We start from the raw sequence: 14,162 nt of genomic DNA, 5'->3' as shown, positions 1-14,162 counted from the left end.
CGTGGAGCCTGTGAGAGCGGTTCCCAGCCCTGCGAAAATAGCTCCGGATTGAAAACTCCGCCCGCACGTGCCCTCCCCCACCCCCCCACCCCTGGGCCGCCCTCCGCGGGGGTTTCAACACCACCCAGAGCGCCCTCTCTGGCGGCGGAGAGAGTGCGCGGCTTTGAATTTGTGGGATGTCCCCGCGGCGAAACACTGTTGTAACTGAAGCCCGCAGAGGGTTAGGGATTTTTTGAAATAAGTTCTGCTGTCTGCGGAGCGAGCACCCTTCTGCGGGGGGTGGGGGTGGGGTGGGGTGGGGGGGGTGGCTCCCCTGCTTCGGTGGCAGCCGAAGCACTGCCTTGGAACCTCCGCAGGGCCTGGCCCATGGCCTCCGGGGGCTCGTGGCAGTGCCAGAGCAAACCCAGCTTGTTCAGATCCAGGGCTGCTTAGAGGCCACCTAAGCAATCCCTTTGGCAGCGAGTGACATTGGGCAAAAGGCGCAGCTGTCAGAGGCCCTGAAGAGGTGGACGTGGGCGGAGGGTGTGATACACGCACTGGGTGAGGGGGGAAGGGCACGGAGCCTGGAGGCTGGCTGGAATTTTACATTTAAAGCCTTTCCGTGTGCAGGCAGAGACTTGCGGAGATTTGGGGGGGGGGGGCACGCACGGGGAGATGGAATATCTCCTCTTCTCCTCTGCCTGGCATTCTCTGATGGGCCCTGTGCCTTGCGACAGTGGTGCCCAAGGAGTGGGACTCAGTCACTGGAGACTCAGCCGTGAAGGGAATGTTCACAAAGCTTTTGGCCCCGAGTGAGCATTCAATACACCCTAGGTTGCCTTTCCCCTTCCTGGAGGCCAGGCGCAGGGGTGGGGGGGAGGGAGCATCTGAATGGGATCTTTTTTAGGCATAGGGCAGTCCTCCATCCAGGATTTTGGAGGGGACACTCTCAATCCCCGGTGCTGTCCAGCTTTCTGCACCTGCAGGCTCCTACCTGAGTGTAGCCCTACCTGTGCAGGTGTGCATCTTCCAAAACCGTAGAATGGCACTGGGGGGGGGGGGGCTGGCAACAGAGTTCCGTATTCCAGTAGGTTATTCCTCCTTTTCATAAAGTCATTCCAGTCCATGATAAAAAGAAATGAGTCAATAAAATGGAGAATTAGACGTGTGGCAATTCCTGAGATTTAAGATCTAAAAATGTGACGTTTCAGTGCTTTCACATGGGCAATCTTATTATATCATCCCTCTGCTTAATATCCCTTAGCAGCAGCTCCACACTGAGGGTAAAATGGAAACTCAGCCTGGTGCACAAATCCGTTCATGGTTTGGCCCCTGGCTGCCCCCTTCCTCAGTTTCATTTTTTTGTGACTTTTCCTTAGCATTCCTGAAGATGCCCCTCAGACAGCATATGTGTGTTAATTTTCCATTGCTCCTATAAAGAATTACCACGCACTCCGCAGTTTCAAACAACGCAGAGGCATTCTTTCCTACTCCTGGAGGTCAGAAGTCCAACATCCGTCCCTTTGGGCTGAAGTCAGGGTGTCACAGGGCCGGTTCCTTCGGGGGGCTCTGAGGGGACAATCCGTTTCTTTGCTTTTGCTCAGCTTCAAGTGGTTGCCTGCATTCCTTGGCTTGTGACCCGTTCCTCCGTCTGTGAAGTGTTACCACTCCAATCTCTGCCTCCGTGTCCAAGTGACTCATCCTCTGATGCCAACAGCTCCTGCATGTGTCTTAAAGATCTTGTGATTGCGTTGGGCCCGCCCAGATCACCCAGGATAATTGCCCCGTCTCAAAATCTTTAATCATACCTGCAGAGTCTCTTTGGCCTCATACTGTAACATTCACGGCAGCCTCGGAATTAGCCTTGGGCATCTTTGGGCGATCGTTATTTAGCTTAACCCAGTGCAGTTCCCTGGTCTTTCTGTACCTAGTGTTCTCGCTGCCTGGGACACCTTTTCCTGCTGCTTTTATGGGGCTGATCCCTAGTTACCCTCCAGAGCGCAGTCCCCGGGTCTTCTCTCTGAGAAGACCTCCTCCATCTCCTGCCCCGTTGATCTGGTAACGTGCTTCTCCTGCCTGCCTGGCACCTTTGAGCCTGTGCCCTTCCGCACTGTCTGATCAGGTTTATTTGTCTGCCCGCCCCAGTAGTCCTTGGGAACAGAGACTGCACTGTCCTTGCCTTGCTATCCATACCATGCGGACCAGTGGCCGCACTTCATAGGCACAGGATGGTGGATGCCCAGAAATCGGGGGCCAGGGCAGGAACCAGGCTGCCCGCCGTGGAGACCTCCAAAGCAGAAGCCCTCTGTCCTGATTTCCACACAGCCTCATCGGCCTGGAATGCGTTTCCTCTTGGGAACTGCAGTCCCCTGGGCTTCAGCGTGTCAAGGTTCCATGTTTTCCTGTCCCTTCAGCTGTCTAATTCTCTCTTTGTTGGGCTGCAGTAGGTTAGCTTCCGTAAAAGCGAATAGACAATTTCCTATTAACATTTATATTGCTTTTCTTTTCTATTTCTTGGCGAGGCTCTGAGGACTGGGACGGCTGCGGAAAATGTTCTTCCATCTAAATAATGTTCCTGTTGGGGGCTGGATTCCGGCTTTTCGCTGGGCTGGGGAGAAGAGTGGGTGGGGTGGACTCATGCGCCCAGGAAGAATTAAGGCACAGAAGCCAATCCAGAAACTGCAAGCTAGAGTCTGTAAATGTATATGGAGCACCCACTGTGTGTCCGCTCCCGCGCTCGGTCTTGGTGTGAAGGATCAGTGTCTAGCGTTTATTAAATGGTTACTATGTGCCAAGCATTGTTCCAGGTGCTTTAATTTGGCTTCTTGGAACTACCTTGTGAAACGTGGGTCCTATCATCTGAGTTTTACAGGTGAAGAAACTGAGGCAGAGAGAGGTTGCCTTCCATGTTCAAGGTCACACTCTAGTAGTGACATGGCTCCAGAGCTGACCGAGAAGGCCCAGTCCAGTTCCTTCTCCCCAAAATGCTCATGGTCTGGAGGTGGCATCTGTGCTGGGTGTGTGCACTCAAAGGCAAGTGGGAGATCCGCGGGTTTTCTGGGATTTTGAAGGGCATTCCAGGCAGAGGGAATAATGAAAACAAAAGCAGGGAAGTGTGAAAGTAATTATTTTGTTCAGGGAAGAGTGCGTAGCAAGCAATTAGGGTAGTATGGGTTGCTTTTAAAGTTGTCGGAAGGGATGACTGGGTGAGACCTGGAAGGACAGGAGGATGTAGCTGGAGGATGGATTTCCCACTCTGTGGTCCGGAGGTGAGCAGCTGGAGGCGAGGAGGAGGAGGTTGACCGTAGTGTGTCCCCAGCTGTACTGGGCATACGCATCTCCTGGTCCGCAAGCCTGGGGTGGGCCTGAGAGTCTGCTCCTCTGACTGGCTCCCTGATGACTCTCATGTGCTGGGTACCTGGACTGCACTGCGGGGGGAGGGTGTGGAGGGGGCTGCAGGTCTGGGGCCGGGGGTGGATATGGGGGTGAGGATGCTTGGAAATGAGCCCCACCCCACGCTGTCAGGCTAAAAGGTCCGATGGCTCTGTGATAATGTTCTCCAGAAGAATGGCAGCAGATGGAGAGGAAAATGGGGGCTTGGGGCAGAGGTGTTCAGTGAAGGAGGAGAAGGACCCTGTAGTGCCGCAGATTAAGAGGAGGCCGGTAGAAATCGTGGTGAGTCAGGGACAGTGAGGTGCCATGGCATGTGACAGCAGTCCCCAGTAATGGTGGCTTAAACCAGAGGGAAGTTGATTTCTCTCCCCCACATCCAAGCAGTCGGGATGTTGGCAGTAGGTTAGTTTAGTAGTTTAAGGGTGTCATTCACAGAATACTCTATTTCGGCTTTGCCATCCTCAGCGATAGGCCCCATAGCTCAGCATCCAATATGGCGCTAGAGCGTCAATGTCTTCAGTGTAGGCCGGCAGCCAAGAAGAAACGGGGGAGGCTGCCAGAACGGGCACACATTGCCACCGGCAAACTGCCTGTAAGTGGCCTTCCTGAAGTCCCATAGCCATGCTGAGCTGCTATAGAGGCCATGATAGATAGTGTTGTCCCTGGCTGCTTTGCCTCCCTGAATGTAAGCAGGGTTCTGTTCCTAAGCAGGAAAGGGACAATGGACCTGGGGTGGCAACGGGGCAGTCCTTGCCACAAGCAGCGTCCGTGGTGGGGACTTAAGGGGGGGGGGATTCTTATAGGGTGCGTGAGGGATGGCCCCTTACGCTCACAGGACTCTGAATCTTTTTGTGCCCTTTTCTTCTCCTGGTTCCTTGGGGTGCGGGTCATTCTCCTCTGTCATAGAAAACCCATCTAAAACCTTCTTCCCCTAGAAGAGTCCACTCCATGGCCACCTCCTCCGAGAAGCCCACCAGGACTCTTGAATCAGAATTTCTCCTCCATCTCCTGAACAGAGCATGGCATTAGCACCTCTGTCAGCCGTCCTCTCGTTCTGTTTTCTGTTTTACTTAGTCATTGGCACGTGTACTTCTTTAGAATGTGAGGCACATTCAGCTCCCAGCACAGTGCCTGGTGCACCATGAATTCCTAGGACATTTTAGTTCAACTTGCATGAGTAGTTAAGTTTGAGTGCTCAAGCTGATGGCGCTGGGAGTTTTTCTTAGAGCAGTGCTTTTCAAACTCTAGTATGAATCAGAATCAGCTGGAGGGTGTATTATAACAACCCTGTACCTCGTCTCTGATTTAGTAGGTCTTTGGTGGGGGTGTGGGGGCTTAGAGTGGTGCATTTCTACCAAGTTCCCAGATGATGCTGATGCTCCTGGTCCTGGGACAACCCTTCGAGAACCACTGTCCTTGAGAAACACACAGATTTATTGCTTTCCCCCAGGGGAACCTGCAATGTAAATCAGGCCTGACAACAGACTTGGGGATTAAATACAGAGACAATAAGTCAAGGGATAAACCAACAGAGAAATATTTGGGGTCGGGGTGCTTTGGAGTCTTGTTTCCCAGTTTTTTTTCCCAAGCGAATTCTGTTTCATCTAAACCTAGATGCTGCCAATTGTAAGATGCACTGTTACTTTATATAAAGCCAAGAAATTAAAAAAGGCTTTTAAACTGCGACACAAGGCTTTCTTATCCTGCTAAATCTTTCTTCTGTACTTATTGAAAGGGCCCTTTTAGACCTAATTAGATGGATTTTTATCATATTTTACTGCTCTGCTTACATATAAAGCAAAGTGTATTGGCAAATATGTTGATTCTGGTATTCCTAAAGCTTCTTTACATTGAGTCTGGCTCTTCAGAATGCTTTCTCAGCTCTTGTCCTTGCCATCTCTGTCTTGCTACATTGTATCCTCTTCCTCACCTTTGTGAGCACTTGAGCCCACTTTGCCGCTCTGTGGAACTATCATCCTCCTGGCTTCTCTTTCAGGAATGTTGCAAGCACACATCTGATCCTCCACCTCCTCCTGCCTCTTCCCACAAACATTTGGTTCATAGGGTTGAAAGACTGCCCTCTTCCTCGCTCTCCAGGATTTCTACTGAAGCCACAGACATCCGTTCTGCAAGTTCTGTAGACGTGCTAGTCGGGGCAGTCACGTTACCACTGCCCTGTGGTCCTGTTCCTGCTGGAAGCTTCTTGATGTCAAAGATGTTAGAATGTGAAAACCACTTGGTCTTAGACTCGATACATTTTTTTTTTTTTTTTGAATGATCACCACAGGCTGGGCACATGTTTTCACGGTCATGGCTTTTCACATAACTGGTCTGTTAGTATTTATGACAGTTGTCCAAGGTCAACCCCATGACCTATTTTATAGCTGAGGACGTTGGGTCCCCATTAAACATGCAAACAGGCATTCATTCACTCCCCAACTATTTATTGAGCTCCTACTATGTGCCAGCCACTATTATAGGCACCGGGAATACTGAAGTGGAAAATTTTCCAGGGGAATAGCCAAGGAATAGATCTGCAAGATTGAATCACTTAAGTGCTATAAGAAAAAGTAAGTCAGGGTATGCTGGGTGTTAGGGAAGGCTTTTTGAGTAGATGCTAGAGTGAGGTGAAGGTATACACTATACAGATATCGAAAGGATACAGATTTGAACCAGAGGGAATTCCAAGTGCAAAGGTCCTGTGGCAGGAATGTGTTTGTCTTATTTGAGGAGTAGGAAGTCAGTACTTTTCTACAACACTTCTGACCCCAAATGCTTAAGAGTTTTTTCCCACCAGTTGTCCATCTCCAGACAACAACTGGATATCCTACAATTCCATTTTGACACTAACTATCCAGAGTTAGTACAGATCCCACAGGTGAAGGGCTCTACCCCATAAGACTGTTCCTACTTCATACTCTAGTCACAAGACCCAGGTTGCTACCTATACTTTTGACCAACCAGCTATAAATTCGGTGGCTCCCACAACCCCCTCTGGAACTCAGCAAAGTGCTTTACTTACTATTGCGGTTTTATTTTGAAAGAGCCCAAATGGAAGAGATGCATAAGGCAGGGTACAGAGGGGGCAGAGGTTATGCATGTGCCCTTCCCTGGCATGCTGCCTTCCCAGGACCTTGATGTGTTCATCAACCTGGAAGGTGTCTTAACCTTGTCATTTAGGGGGTTTTATGGAGGCTTCATCACATAGGCATGATTGGTGAAATCATTGACCATTGGGGCTTAATTCTATCTCCAGCCCCTCTTCCTTCCCTGGAGGTTGGGCATGGGCTGGGGCTGAAAGTGCCAACCCTCTAATTGTGCCTCGTTCTTTCTGGTGACCAGTACCCATCCTGAAGCTACCTAGGGGTCCCCAGGCACCAGTCATCTCATTAGCATAAACAGGACACTGGGATGATAAGAGAGTCCAAGGGATTTTTGGAGCTGTGTGCCAGGAACTGGGGACAAAGACCAAATATATGTGGATCACAGCAAGGAAGCCAGCTATGCTGGAGCAATGGCAGCTCGAAAAGGTTTGATAAACGGGGCGCCCGGGTGGCTCAGGCATTAGGCATCTGCCTTGGGCTCAGGTCATGATCCCAGGGTTCTGGGATCGAGCCCTGCATCGGGCTCCCTGCTCCATGGGAAGCCTGCTTCTCCCTCTCCCACTCTCCCTGCTTGTGTTCCTGCTCTCGCTGTGTCTCTCTCTGTCAAATAAATAAATAAAATCTTTAAAAAGAAAAAAAGGGGGTTGATAAACAGCATATGTTAGGATGTGGCTGAGCTGAAATTTTTAGATCTTTGAGCTCCAAGTCTGGAGTTTGTCCACATGCAGGTAAATGTGAGAAGTCATCGCAGGACTACACCTCTCTCTGTTTACTGGAGTGAATTTAATCCTTTAGGAAACATCTTGATTAATTCAGCTCCAGTAGCAAGTAGCTGTGCCGCAGCAGAAAAATGCGCTCCTCATTGTCACCATTATGCAGCCCAGAAAGTGCCCATGGTGTCTGGTTCCTGAGCAAGCGGTCTAACCAACCCCGGTGGAGGTGACTGCACGCATAGGAAAGTGGGCAAAGGAGGCGACGAGAAAGCAATACAAACATTTCCTTCCCAGGGCATGTTCTCAAAATAGAATACGGGACTTTCAACTCTTTTTTCTTTGAAGAACACAGCGCCAGAGAGAGACTCTGGCAGCACACTCTAGAAGAAAGGACAGAGATCAGGGTTTTGATCCCAGCTCTGCCAGTAATTAGCCATGGGACTCTATCTATTAGAGTTCAGTTACAGACAAGAGAATACACTAGTTTAAACAGAAAAGGATCTATGGTCATTACTGGGTGCAGAATTCTGGGAGAAGCTAGAGGCACAGCCTCTAAGCCGAGCTGTGAGGACCAGTTCTCCACACCACGCAGAAGCAGACCACCAGGGAGACTGTGGTTAAGCAGCCGCTGAGACCACTGCCCCTTGAAGACCACACCCTGTGTGCTGGGATTGGGGTCAGCAGTACAGCGTCATGTTTTCTTGATATTCATAACGTTCAAGACCAGACTCCGGGATCTAACTACAGACGCCTTGGAAAGAAACGAATGTCCCGTGCTTTTGCTTGCCAGAAAAGAGTAGAAGCAGTAGGAGAGCTGCCCCATCTCCTGATGTCCATCCGTGCCTTTCCAATCTCCCAGGATTGGGTCTGCGTGGTGGAAACTCGGTTTCGCAGTGGGCGTCCAGGAGTTAGACAGAAGTTAATAGGTATAAAGGAGCTTAGAAAATGTCTGATGTGGCTCTCGATTTATGTAGAGGAAAATACTAAGAAAATCCTATTGTAAATAGGAGCAGGTAAAGGGATGCAAACTGAGGTAAGGTTTCCATACTTAAACCGGTGGTATGTCAGCCCCGGACACTTTGGTAAATCGTGCAGGTATAACAGAATATTTAGAGCAACCATTAAAAAAGCCATACAAAGAAATACACTAAAACAAATAAACAAACACAACAGCACAACACTGTAAGTGAATCAAAATGGAATTCTAAAAACTGTTTGAGGACCCCGCAGAAAGGCAGGAAAAGACACGAGATGCTATCACAAGCCCACCAGAATGGCTAAAATTAAAAAGACTGACAACATTCAAATGTTGGCAAGGATGTGGCACAAGGTAATTCTCCTACATTAGCTTGGTGGGAGTATCAAATGGTTCATCCACTTTGAAAAGGGGTCTGGTAATTTCTTCTAAAGCTAAACATCTATCCTCTGACCCTTCGGTTTCAGTTGTGATCCTTGCCAAAAAACCCCAGGTGTTTGTCAATAAGAAAATGGATAATAAACAGACAAACGGCAATATATTAATAGAGTGACCTGTCACTCGTTGAACAATAGAACGAAACCAACAGCTGGTATGCACAACATGAACGAATCACAGAAATGTTACACTATGAAAGAAGGCTTAGCCAAAAGCATATACTTCATGATTCCTAATAGATGTACCTATTTATAATGGGAATAAATCAGAAAAATGATTGCTTTTGGGGAGTGTAGGCAGAGACGGGGAGGGGGTGTGAGTAAATTGCATCATCACTCCAGAATGTTCTGTGTCTTAAAAGGGGTTTAGATTTTACATTATAATAAGGTACCTTTTTCCTCAGAAAAGAAAAAAATACACATTACTGAACCTTAGTTAATGCTATCCATACCATAGTGCCTAGGGAATAATGTGCTGTTGACTACCTTGCTGTTTTGAAATGCATTTTTCGAAAAAAGATGGGCTGGTGGATAGATGGGTGGATGTGATAAAACACGGTTAAGTTATTAGTGTAGAATGTAGACATGGGGGGGATATACATGTTCACTGTAAAATTCTTTCACCTTTACGGTGTGCTTAAAAATTTCATAAGGAAATGTTAAAAAAAATTTTGAAAAAATGGGTAGGATGTATGGTTCCTTCCTTTTCTGCGTCAGGTAGCTGTTGGCTGTTGAGAAAGTCATCCCAGCCGCCCGGCACTACTTTATGGGATGAGGTGACTTTTGCTGAACAGGATAGCACCAAGGACTCATAATTTAGGTGACTGAAGTAGCTGGGATTGGGGATATAGTGTGGATGCACCCATCCACAGAAGATGCCCAGTAAGTACTTAATCTGTTTCTCTTACTCTGTAATGATAGTCCCAAAGTCGGTGCCAGCCATGCAGAGACTGTATCTAGGCATTTCCGTGATAAGGTTAAGTGCAAGCTTTTATAGTTGGACGAAATCCTGGCGGGGGTGGGAGGGGGGAACCTATCTAATCCTACTTTATCTTTTTGTGAATGTACCTAAATCAATTTGGTCATTTAAAAATCTTAGCCGATTTTATAGGTAATAGTAGTGGCCAAAAAGTCTTGAGTTGGACAAGGGTTAGTTTCCCACTGTAACCTCCCTACATTCATTAGCCAATATGCACCAAGCGATTCAGGCCACCATGAAAATATCAATGATGTTTCTGTCCTCTGTCCTTTGAGATGCTCTGGCTACCATCTTACAGAAAGGATCACAAGAGGCGGACATGGCAAAGTTGCAGGGCCCATTGCTGTTGTGGTCGTAGCTGGTGTCTAGGCAGATAGAAGTCTTTCCAAACAGTGGCTGGAAACAAGACTGCTTAGGGATCCACCCCTACGACGCCATTACTGAGGATGGGCAATCTCTCTAGATTTGCAGTCTGTTTATGGAATGGTGGAGACACTCTCTAAAATGTTTTGGCCTGTCCACATTTCTTGAAAACATCTCACCAGTGAGAGCTCTTTTCTAAAATTCCACCTGCCATTTAACAAGCCACTGTGAAGAAAACCCCATTCCAAAATTCACCAGATCCAGATCCATTCCAAAATTCACTAGATCCACACCTTACTTCTTGCTTCTGGGTTGAGTTCCTAGTAGAGTGCATCTTGTTTGTTTAATGAAACTTACCACTGTAACTACTTTGAAGAGTATACTTCCATGGCATTAAGTACATTCCTGATGTTGGGTAACCATCACCACCATTCATTTTCGGTAGTGCTTTATCATCTTAAATAGAAGCTCTGTGTTCATTAACCAATAACTCCCTGTTCCCTGCTCCCTCAGCTCCTGGTAACTTCTACTTTGTTTCTGTGAATGTTTCTATTCTAAGTACCTCATAAATGTGCAATCATACAATATTTGTCCTTTTGTGACTGGCTTATTTTACTTGGCAGAATATCTTTAAGGTTTGTCTATGTTGTAGCATGTGTCAGAATTTTCTTTTTAAATTTTCCTTTTTAAATTCCACTGTATGTATGTGTAGTGCGTTTTGTTTATCCTTTCATCTGTAGATGAACATTGGGGTTTTTCCATCTTTTGGTGATTTATAGATAAGACTGCTGCCTCTTGTTTTTTTCTAATACTTAAACTTCATAGAATGTACATATCAACGCTACACTTTTAGGGTGATATTTACGTAGGTTGTTTATATTTACATTGCAAAAACCCATATAATACTTTTAACAAAATAATGTATTGCAATAAGCATTAAGTTATAGACCAGATACAATAGGCAGAAAATCAGAATCCTCCATAGAGCTTTTAGAAGCCTCCAAGCCTCAACAAGATGGGGATGTGGGCCCAGGATGTTGCTGGTACGAGGAAAGGTCACCGTGCTGTATGCACAGCAACTGTTTGCTGACCGTTGCATGAGTAGTTTCCTGATCAGGAAGCAACATTTTTAAGTATTTCACATCCTAACAGGAGAATGTGTCACTTCTATATAGGTGTTCTATGCTTATGATGTCTTCCTTACATTTTAGGGACTTGAGTGGGAGGAGGGAGTTGGCTTAACATGCAGTGCATTAGAAGTTTTAATTATAATTTTAATTTATAATTTTAATTATAATGCTTCCCATGTAACATTGTGGGAAATTGGTTCCATGTTAGCTTTTTTGGCACAAAAGGTTTTACCTTTCCGGAATGAATTATTGAAATAACAAGGGAGAGGCTTGCCTTTTAGAGTATATTACAGATACTGTATGTAACACTGCTCATTTTGAAGAGGAGAAGAAATAGGGGTGCAGAGTGGGAAAGAGACCTGGTCCCCTGGGAGTCCTTAGGGTTATCTCGAGAAGAGTGGGGTCACCCTCCCAGGCCATAGCTCTTCCTGGTTCCTTAGGGGTCTTCCATTGTCTGCATGTTTGAACCACTGAAAGAACTGGCCCAGAGGGTAGGAGTAGCTGTGGCCTTTGCAAACACTTGTGAGGAAGCTGCCACGATGGGCCAGACACGCTGGGAAACGTAGGAGAGATTAATGGGGCTTGGTCAGTTCTTATGTCCAGGTCTGTGCGGAGATGTATGGCTGTGAGCAGAGGCACGTGTTTTGCTTGCTTTGCTGACTTGCGTCCTCCAGGCCTGTGAAGAGCCATATTCCAGTCCAGGGCTCACAAGGTTTCTTCCTGTGCAGTCAGTGTTTGCTGGTGGGAAACCAGTCCACGGGTACTGCCACATCCAATGCTCAGCCACGCTTGTTCTCTCTTCGATCAAGTTCACGTGCATGGCTTGTGGTGGTAGGGTGATGACAAACCTATTTTTTTTTTAATTTTATTTATTTATTTGAGACAGAGAGAATGAGAGAGAGAGAGAGCACATGAGAGGGGGGAGGGGCAGAGGGAGAAGCAGACTCCTCGCTGAGCAAGGAGCCCGAGGCGGGACTCGATCCCGGGACTCCAGGATCATGACCTGAGCCGAAAGCAGATGCTTAACTGACTGAGCCACCCAGGTGTCAGGTTGTTTGTTGTCTTAATGAGTTTTTTTTTTTAAAGATTTTATTTATTTATTTGAGAGAGAGAATGAGAGAGAGCATGAGAGGGAAGAGGGTCAGAGGGAGAAGCAGACTCCCTGCCGAGCAGGGAGCCCGACGCGGGACTCGATCCCGGGACTCCAGGATCATGACCTGAGCCGAAGGCAGTCGCTCAACCAACTGAGCCACCCAGGCGCCCAACAAACCTATTTTTTATTCCCTCCTTCCTCTCTTCTTTTAGGAAAGGGGGGAAGCCAGTCTTCCTGACCAGCAACCTCTTCTCCCTCCCTCCCTCCAAATGCCAACTGGATTCGCGTTTTGCCGTCGCGGCTGCTTGCGCACCTGCCTACAGTATGTGGCTGAACTGTGGAAAGCAATTGCACAGAGCCTTTGTGGGGTTTCTCTGTTTCCCTTAGGTACCGTCTGCTCTCTGGCCAAAGGATGATTCCAGCACCGGCCAGGGCTGTGCACTTGACCTGGGGTCCGTGCTTGTGGAGGGGATTCCAAGCAGGGTCCCCGTGAGCTCTGTTCTGTGCAGGGCTGTGGCTTTGTGGGACTGGCAGAGTCCAGGAGAGTCTTGGATGGCCAGATGCTGTGTGGGAGAAGAGACCTGACGGGACTGTGGGGAGGTGGCAGTGTGGGACCCCCTCCCGGCGCTGGCCTTGTTGGCTAGAGGGTCCCCACTAAGCCAGATGGAGATGGCACAAAAACTGATCTTGTACTTGGTGGCCTTTGTCAGGAAGGTCCCAGGATGTTTTTCCTTTCCCTTTTATCCCTCTTCTCTCTGGTCTCTTTGCTTTCTCACCCCTGTCCCCTGTGATCTGAGGGGGAGAGGGTGCTCTTCTCGCTCCTTATCTTCGTCTTTTCCCTGCTCTTCTTTTCTCCTTTCTCTCCCCTGGAGTCTCTAGAAGAAGGAGCACGGAGCGTGTTAGAATTCTGCCTCCTCTTGATGAGTATGTGTGGGAGCTTGGGCGCCTGTGTCTTCAAGGGTTAAATGAGGATGTAGATGCGTCTATTCGGGGTTGTCAGGAGGTCTGGATAATGACTGCGCTCACTAGAAATTTTATAGCCCTTATGTTTATATATTACCTATATATAGTATTCCATTGTGTATATATAACGCATTACACATGGTTCTACATGTGTATACTTGGTCCTCAGGACCACCCACAAGACAGGACCACTGTCTTCAACTCACCAGTGAGGAAACCACGCCTGGAGAGATCAGCCAACTCACTGAAAGTCACACAGCTATATGGTGAAGCTGGTGTTTGTATCCACCCTGCCTGGCTCCACCCTTCACACCATGGCAAGATTACCCATGGAGGCTTCTAGAACATGGGGAGATGAGGGACTAACATTCAGCATCTATGGGTGAAAGTTTTTTTTAAGTTTTTACTTTAATTTCAGTTAACATCCAGTGTTACATTAGTTTTAGGTGTATGGTATAGCGATTCAACAATTCCATACAACACCCAGTGCTCACCACAAGTGCACTCCTTCATCCCCATCACCTGTTTCACCCATCCCCCCACCCCCCTCCCCTCTGGTAAGCATCGGTTTGTTCTCTATAGTTAAGAGTCTGCTTCTTGATCTCTCTCTTTCCTCCCCCCTTCGCTTGTTTTGTTTCTTAAATTCCACATGAGTGAAATAATATGGTATATGCCTTTCTCTGACTTATTTTGCTTAGCAAATATATACTTTCTAGCTCCATCCATGTCATTGCAAATGGCAAGATTTCATTCTTTTTTATAGTATTCCATTGTGTATATATAACGCATCTTCTTTATCCATTTATCAATTGATGGACACTTGAGCTGCTTCCATATCTTAGCTAAACATACGGGTGGATGTATCCCTTTGAATTAGTGTTTTTGTATTCTTTGGGTAAATACCCAGGAGTGCAATTGCTGGATCATAAGGTAGTTCTATTTTTAACTTTCTGAGGAACTTCCATACTGTTCTCCAGAGTGTACGCCAGCTTGCATTCCCACCAACAGTGCAAGAAAAAGGTTCCCTTTTCT

The 14,162-nt window shown here is 47.5% G+C and overlaps 1 protein-coding gene and 1 non-coding gene across 5 annotated transcripts in view; both read left to right on the top strand.

The window, feature by feature from the left end:
• The window catches only part of LARGE1 (LARGE xylosyl- and glucuronyltransferase 1), a 451,673-nt gene that overhangs the window by 147,962 nt on the left and 289,549 nt on the right, over window positions 1-14,162 (top strand). The gene's annotated exons all lie outside the window — the stretch shown is intronic.
• Window positions 334-471, top strand: LOC115941964 (small nucleolar RNA SNORA76). The gene has a single exon (XR_004076616.1). It is a non-coding gene; the product is annotated as a small nucleolar RNA SNORA76 (small nucleolar RNA).

This window comes from Leptonychotes weddellii, chromosome 5, assembly GCF_054177405.1.
Source record: "Leptonychotes weddellii isolate Sample4059 chromosome 5, ASM5417740v2, whole genome shotgun sequence".
NCBI lineage: Eukaryota > Metazoa > Chordata > Mammalia > Carnivora > Phocidae > Leptonychotes > Leptonychotes weddellii.
The sequence above is the reverse complement of the archived record's forward strand: the minus strand, read 5'-3'. Positions and strand labels throughout refer to the sequence as shown.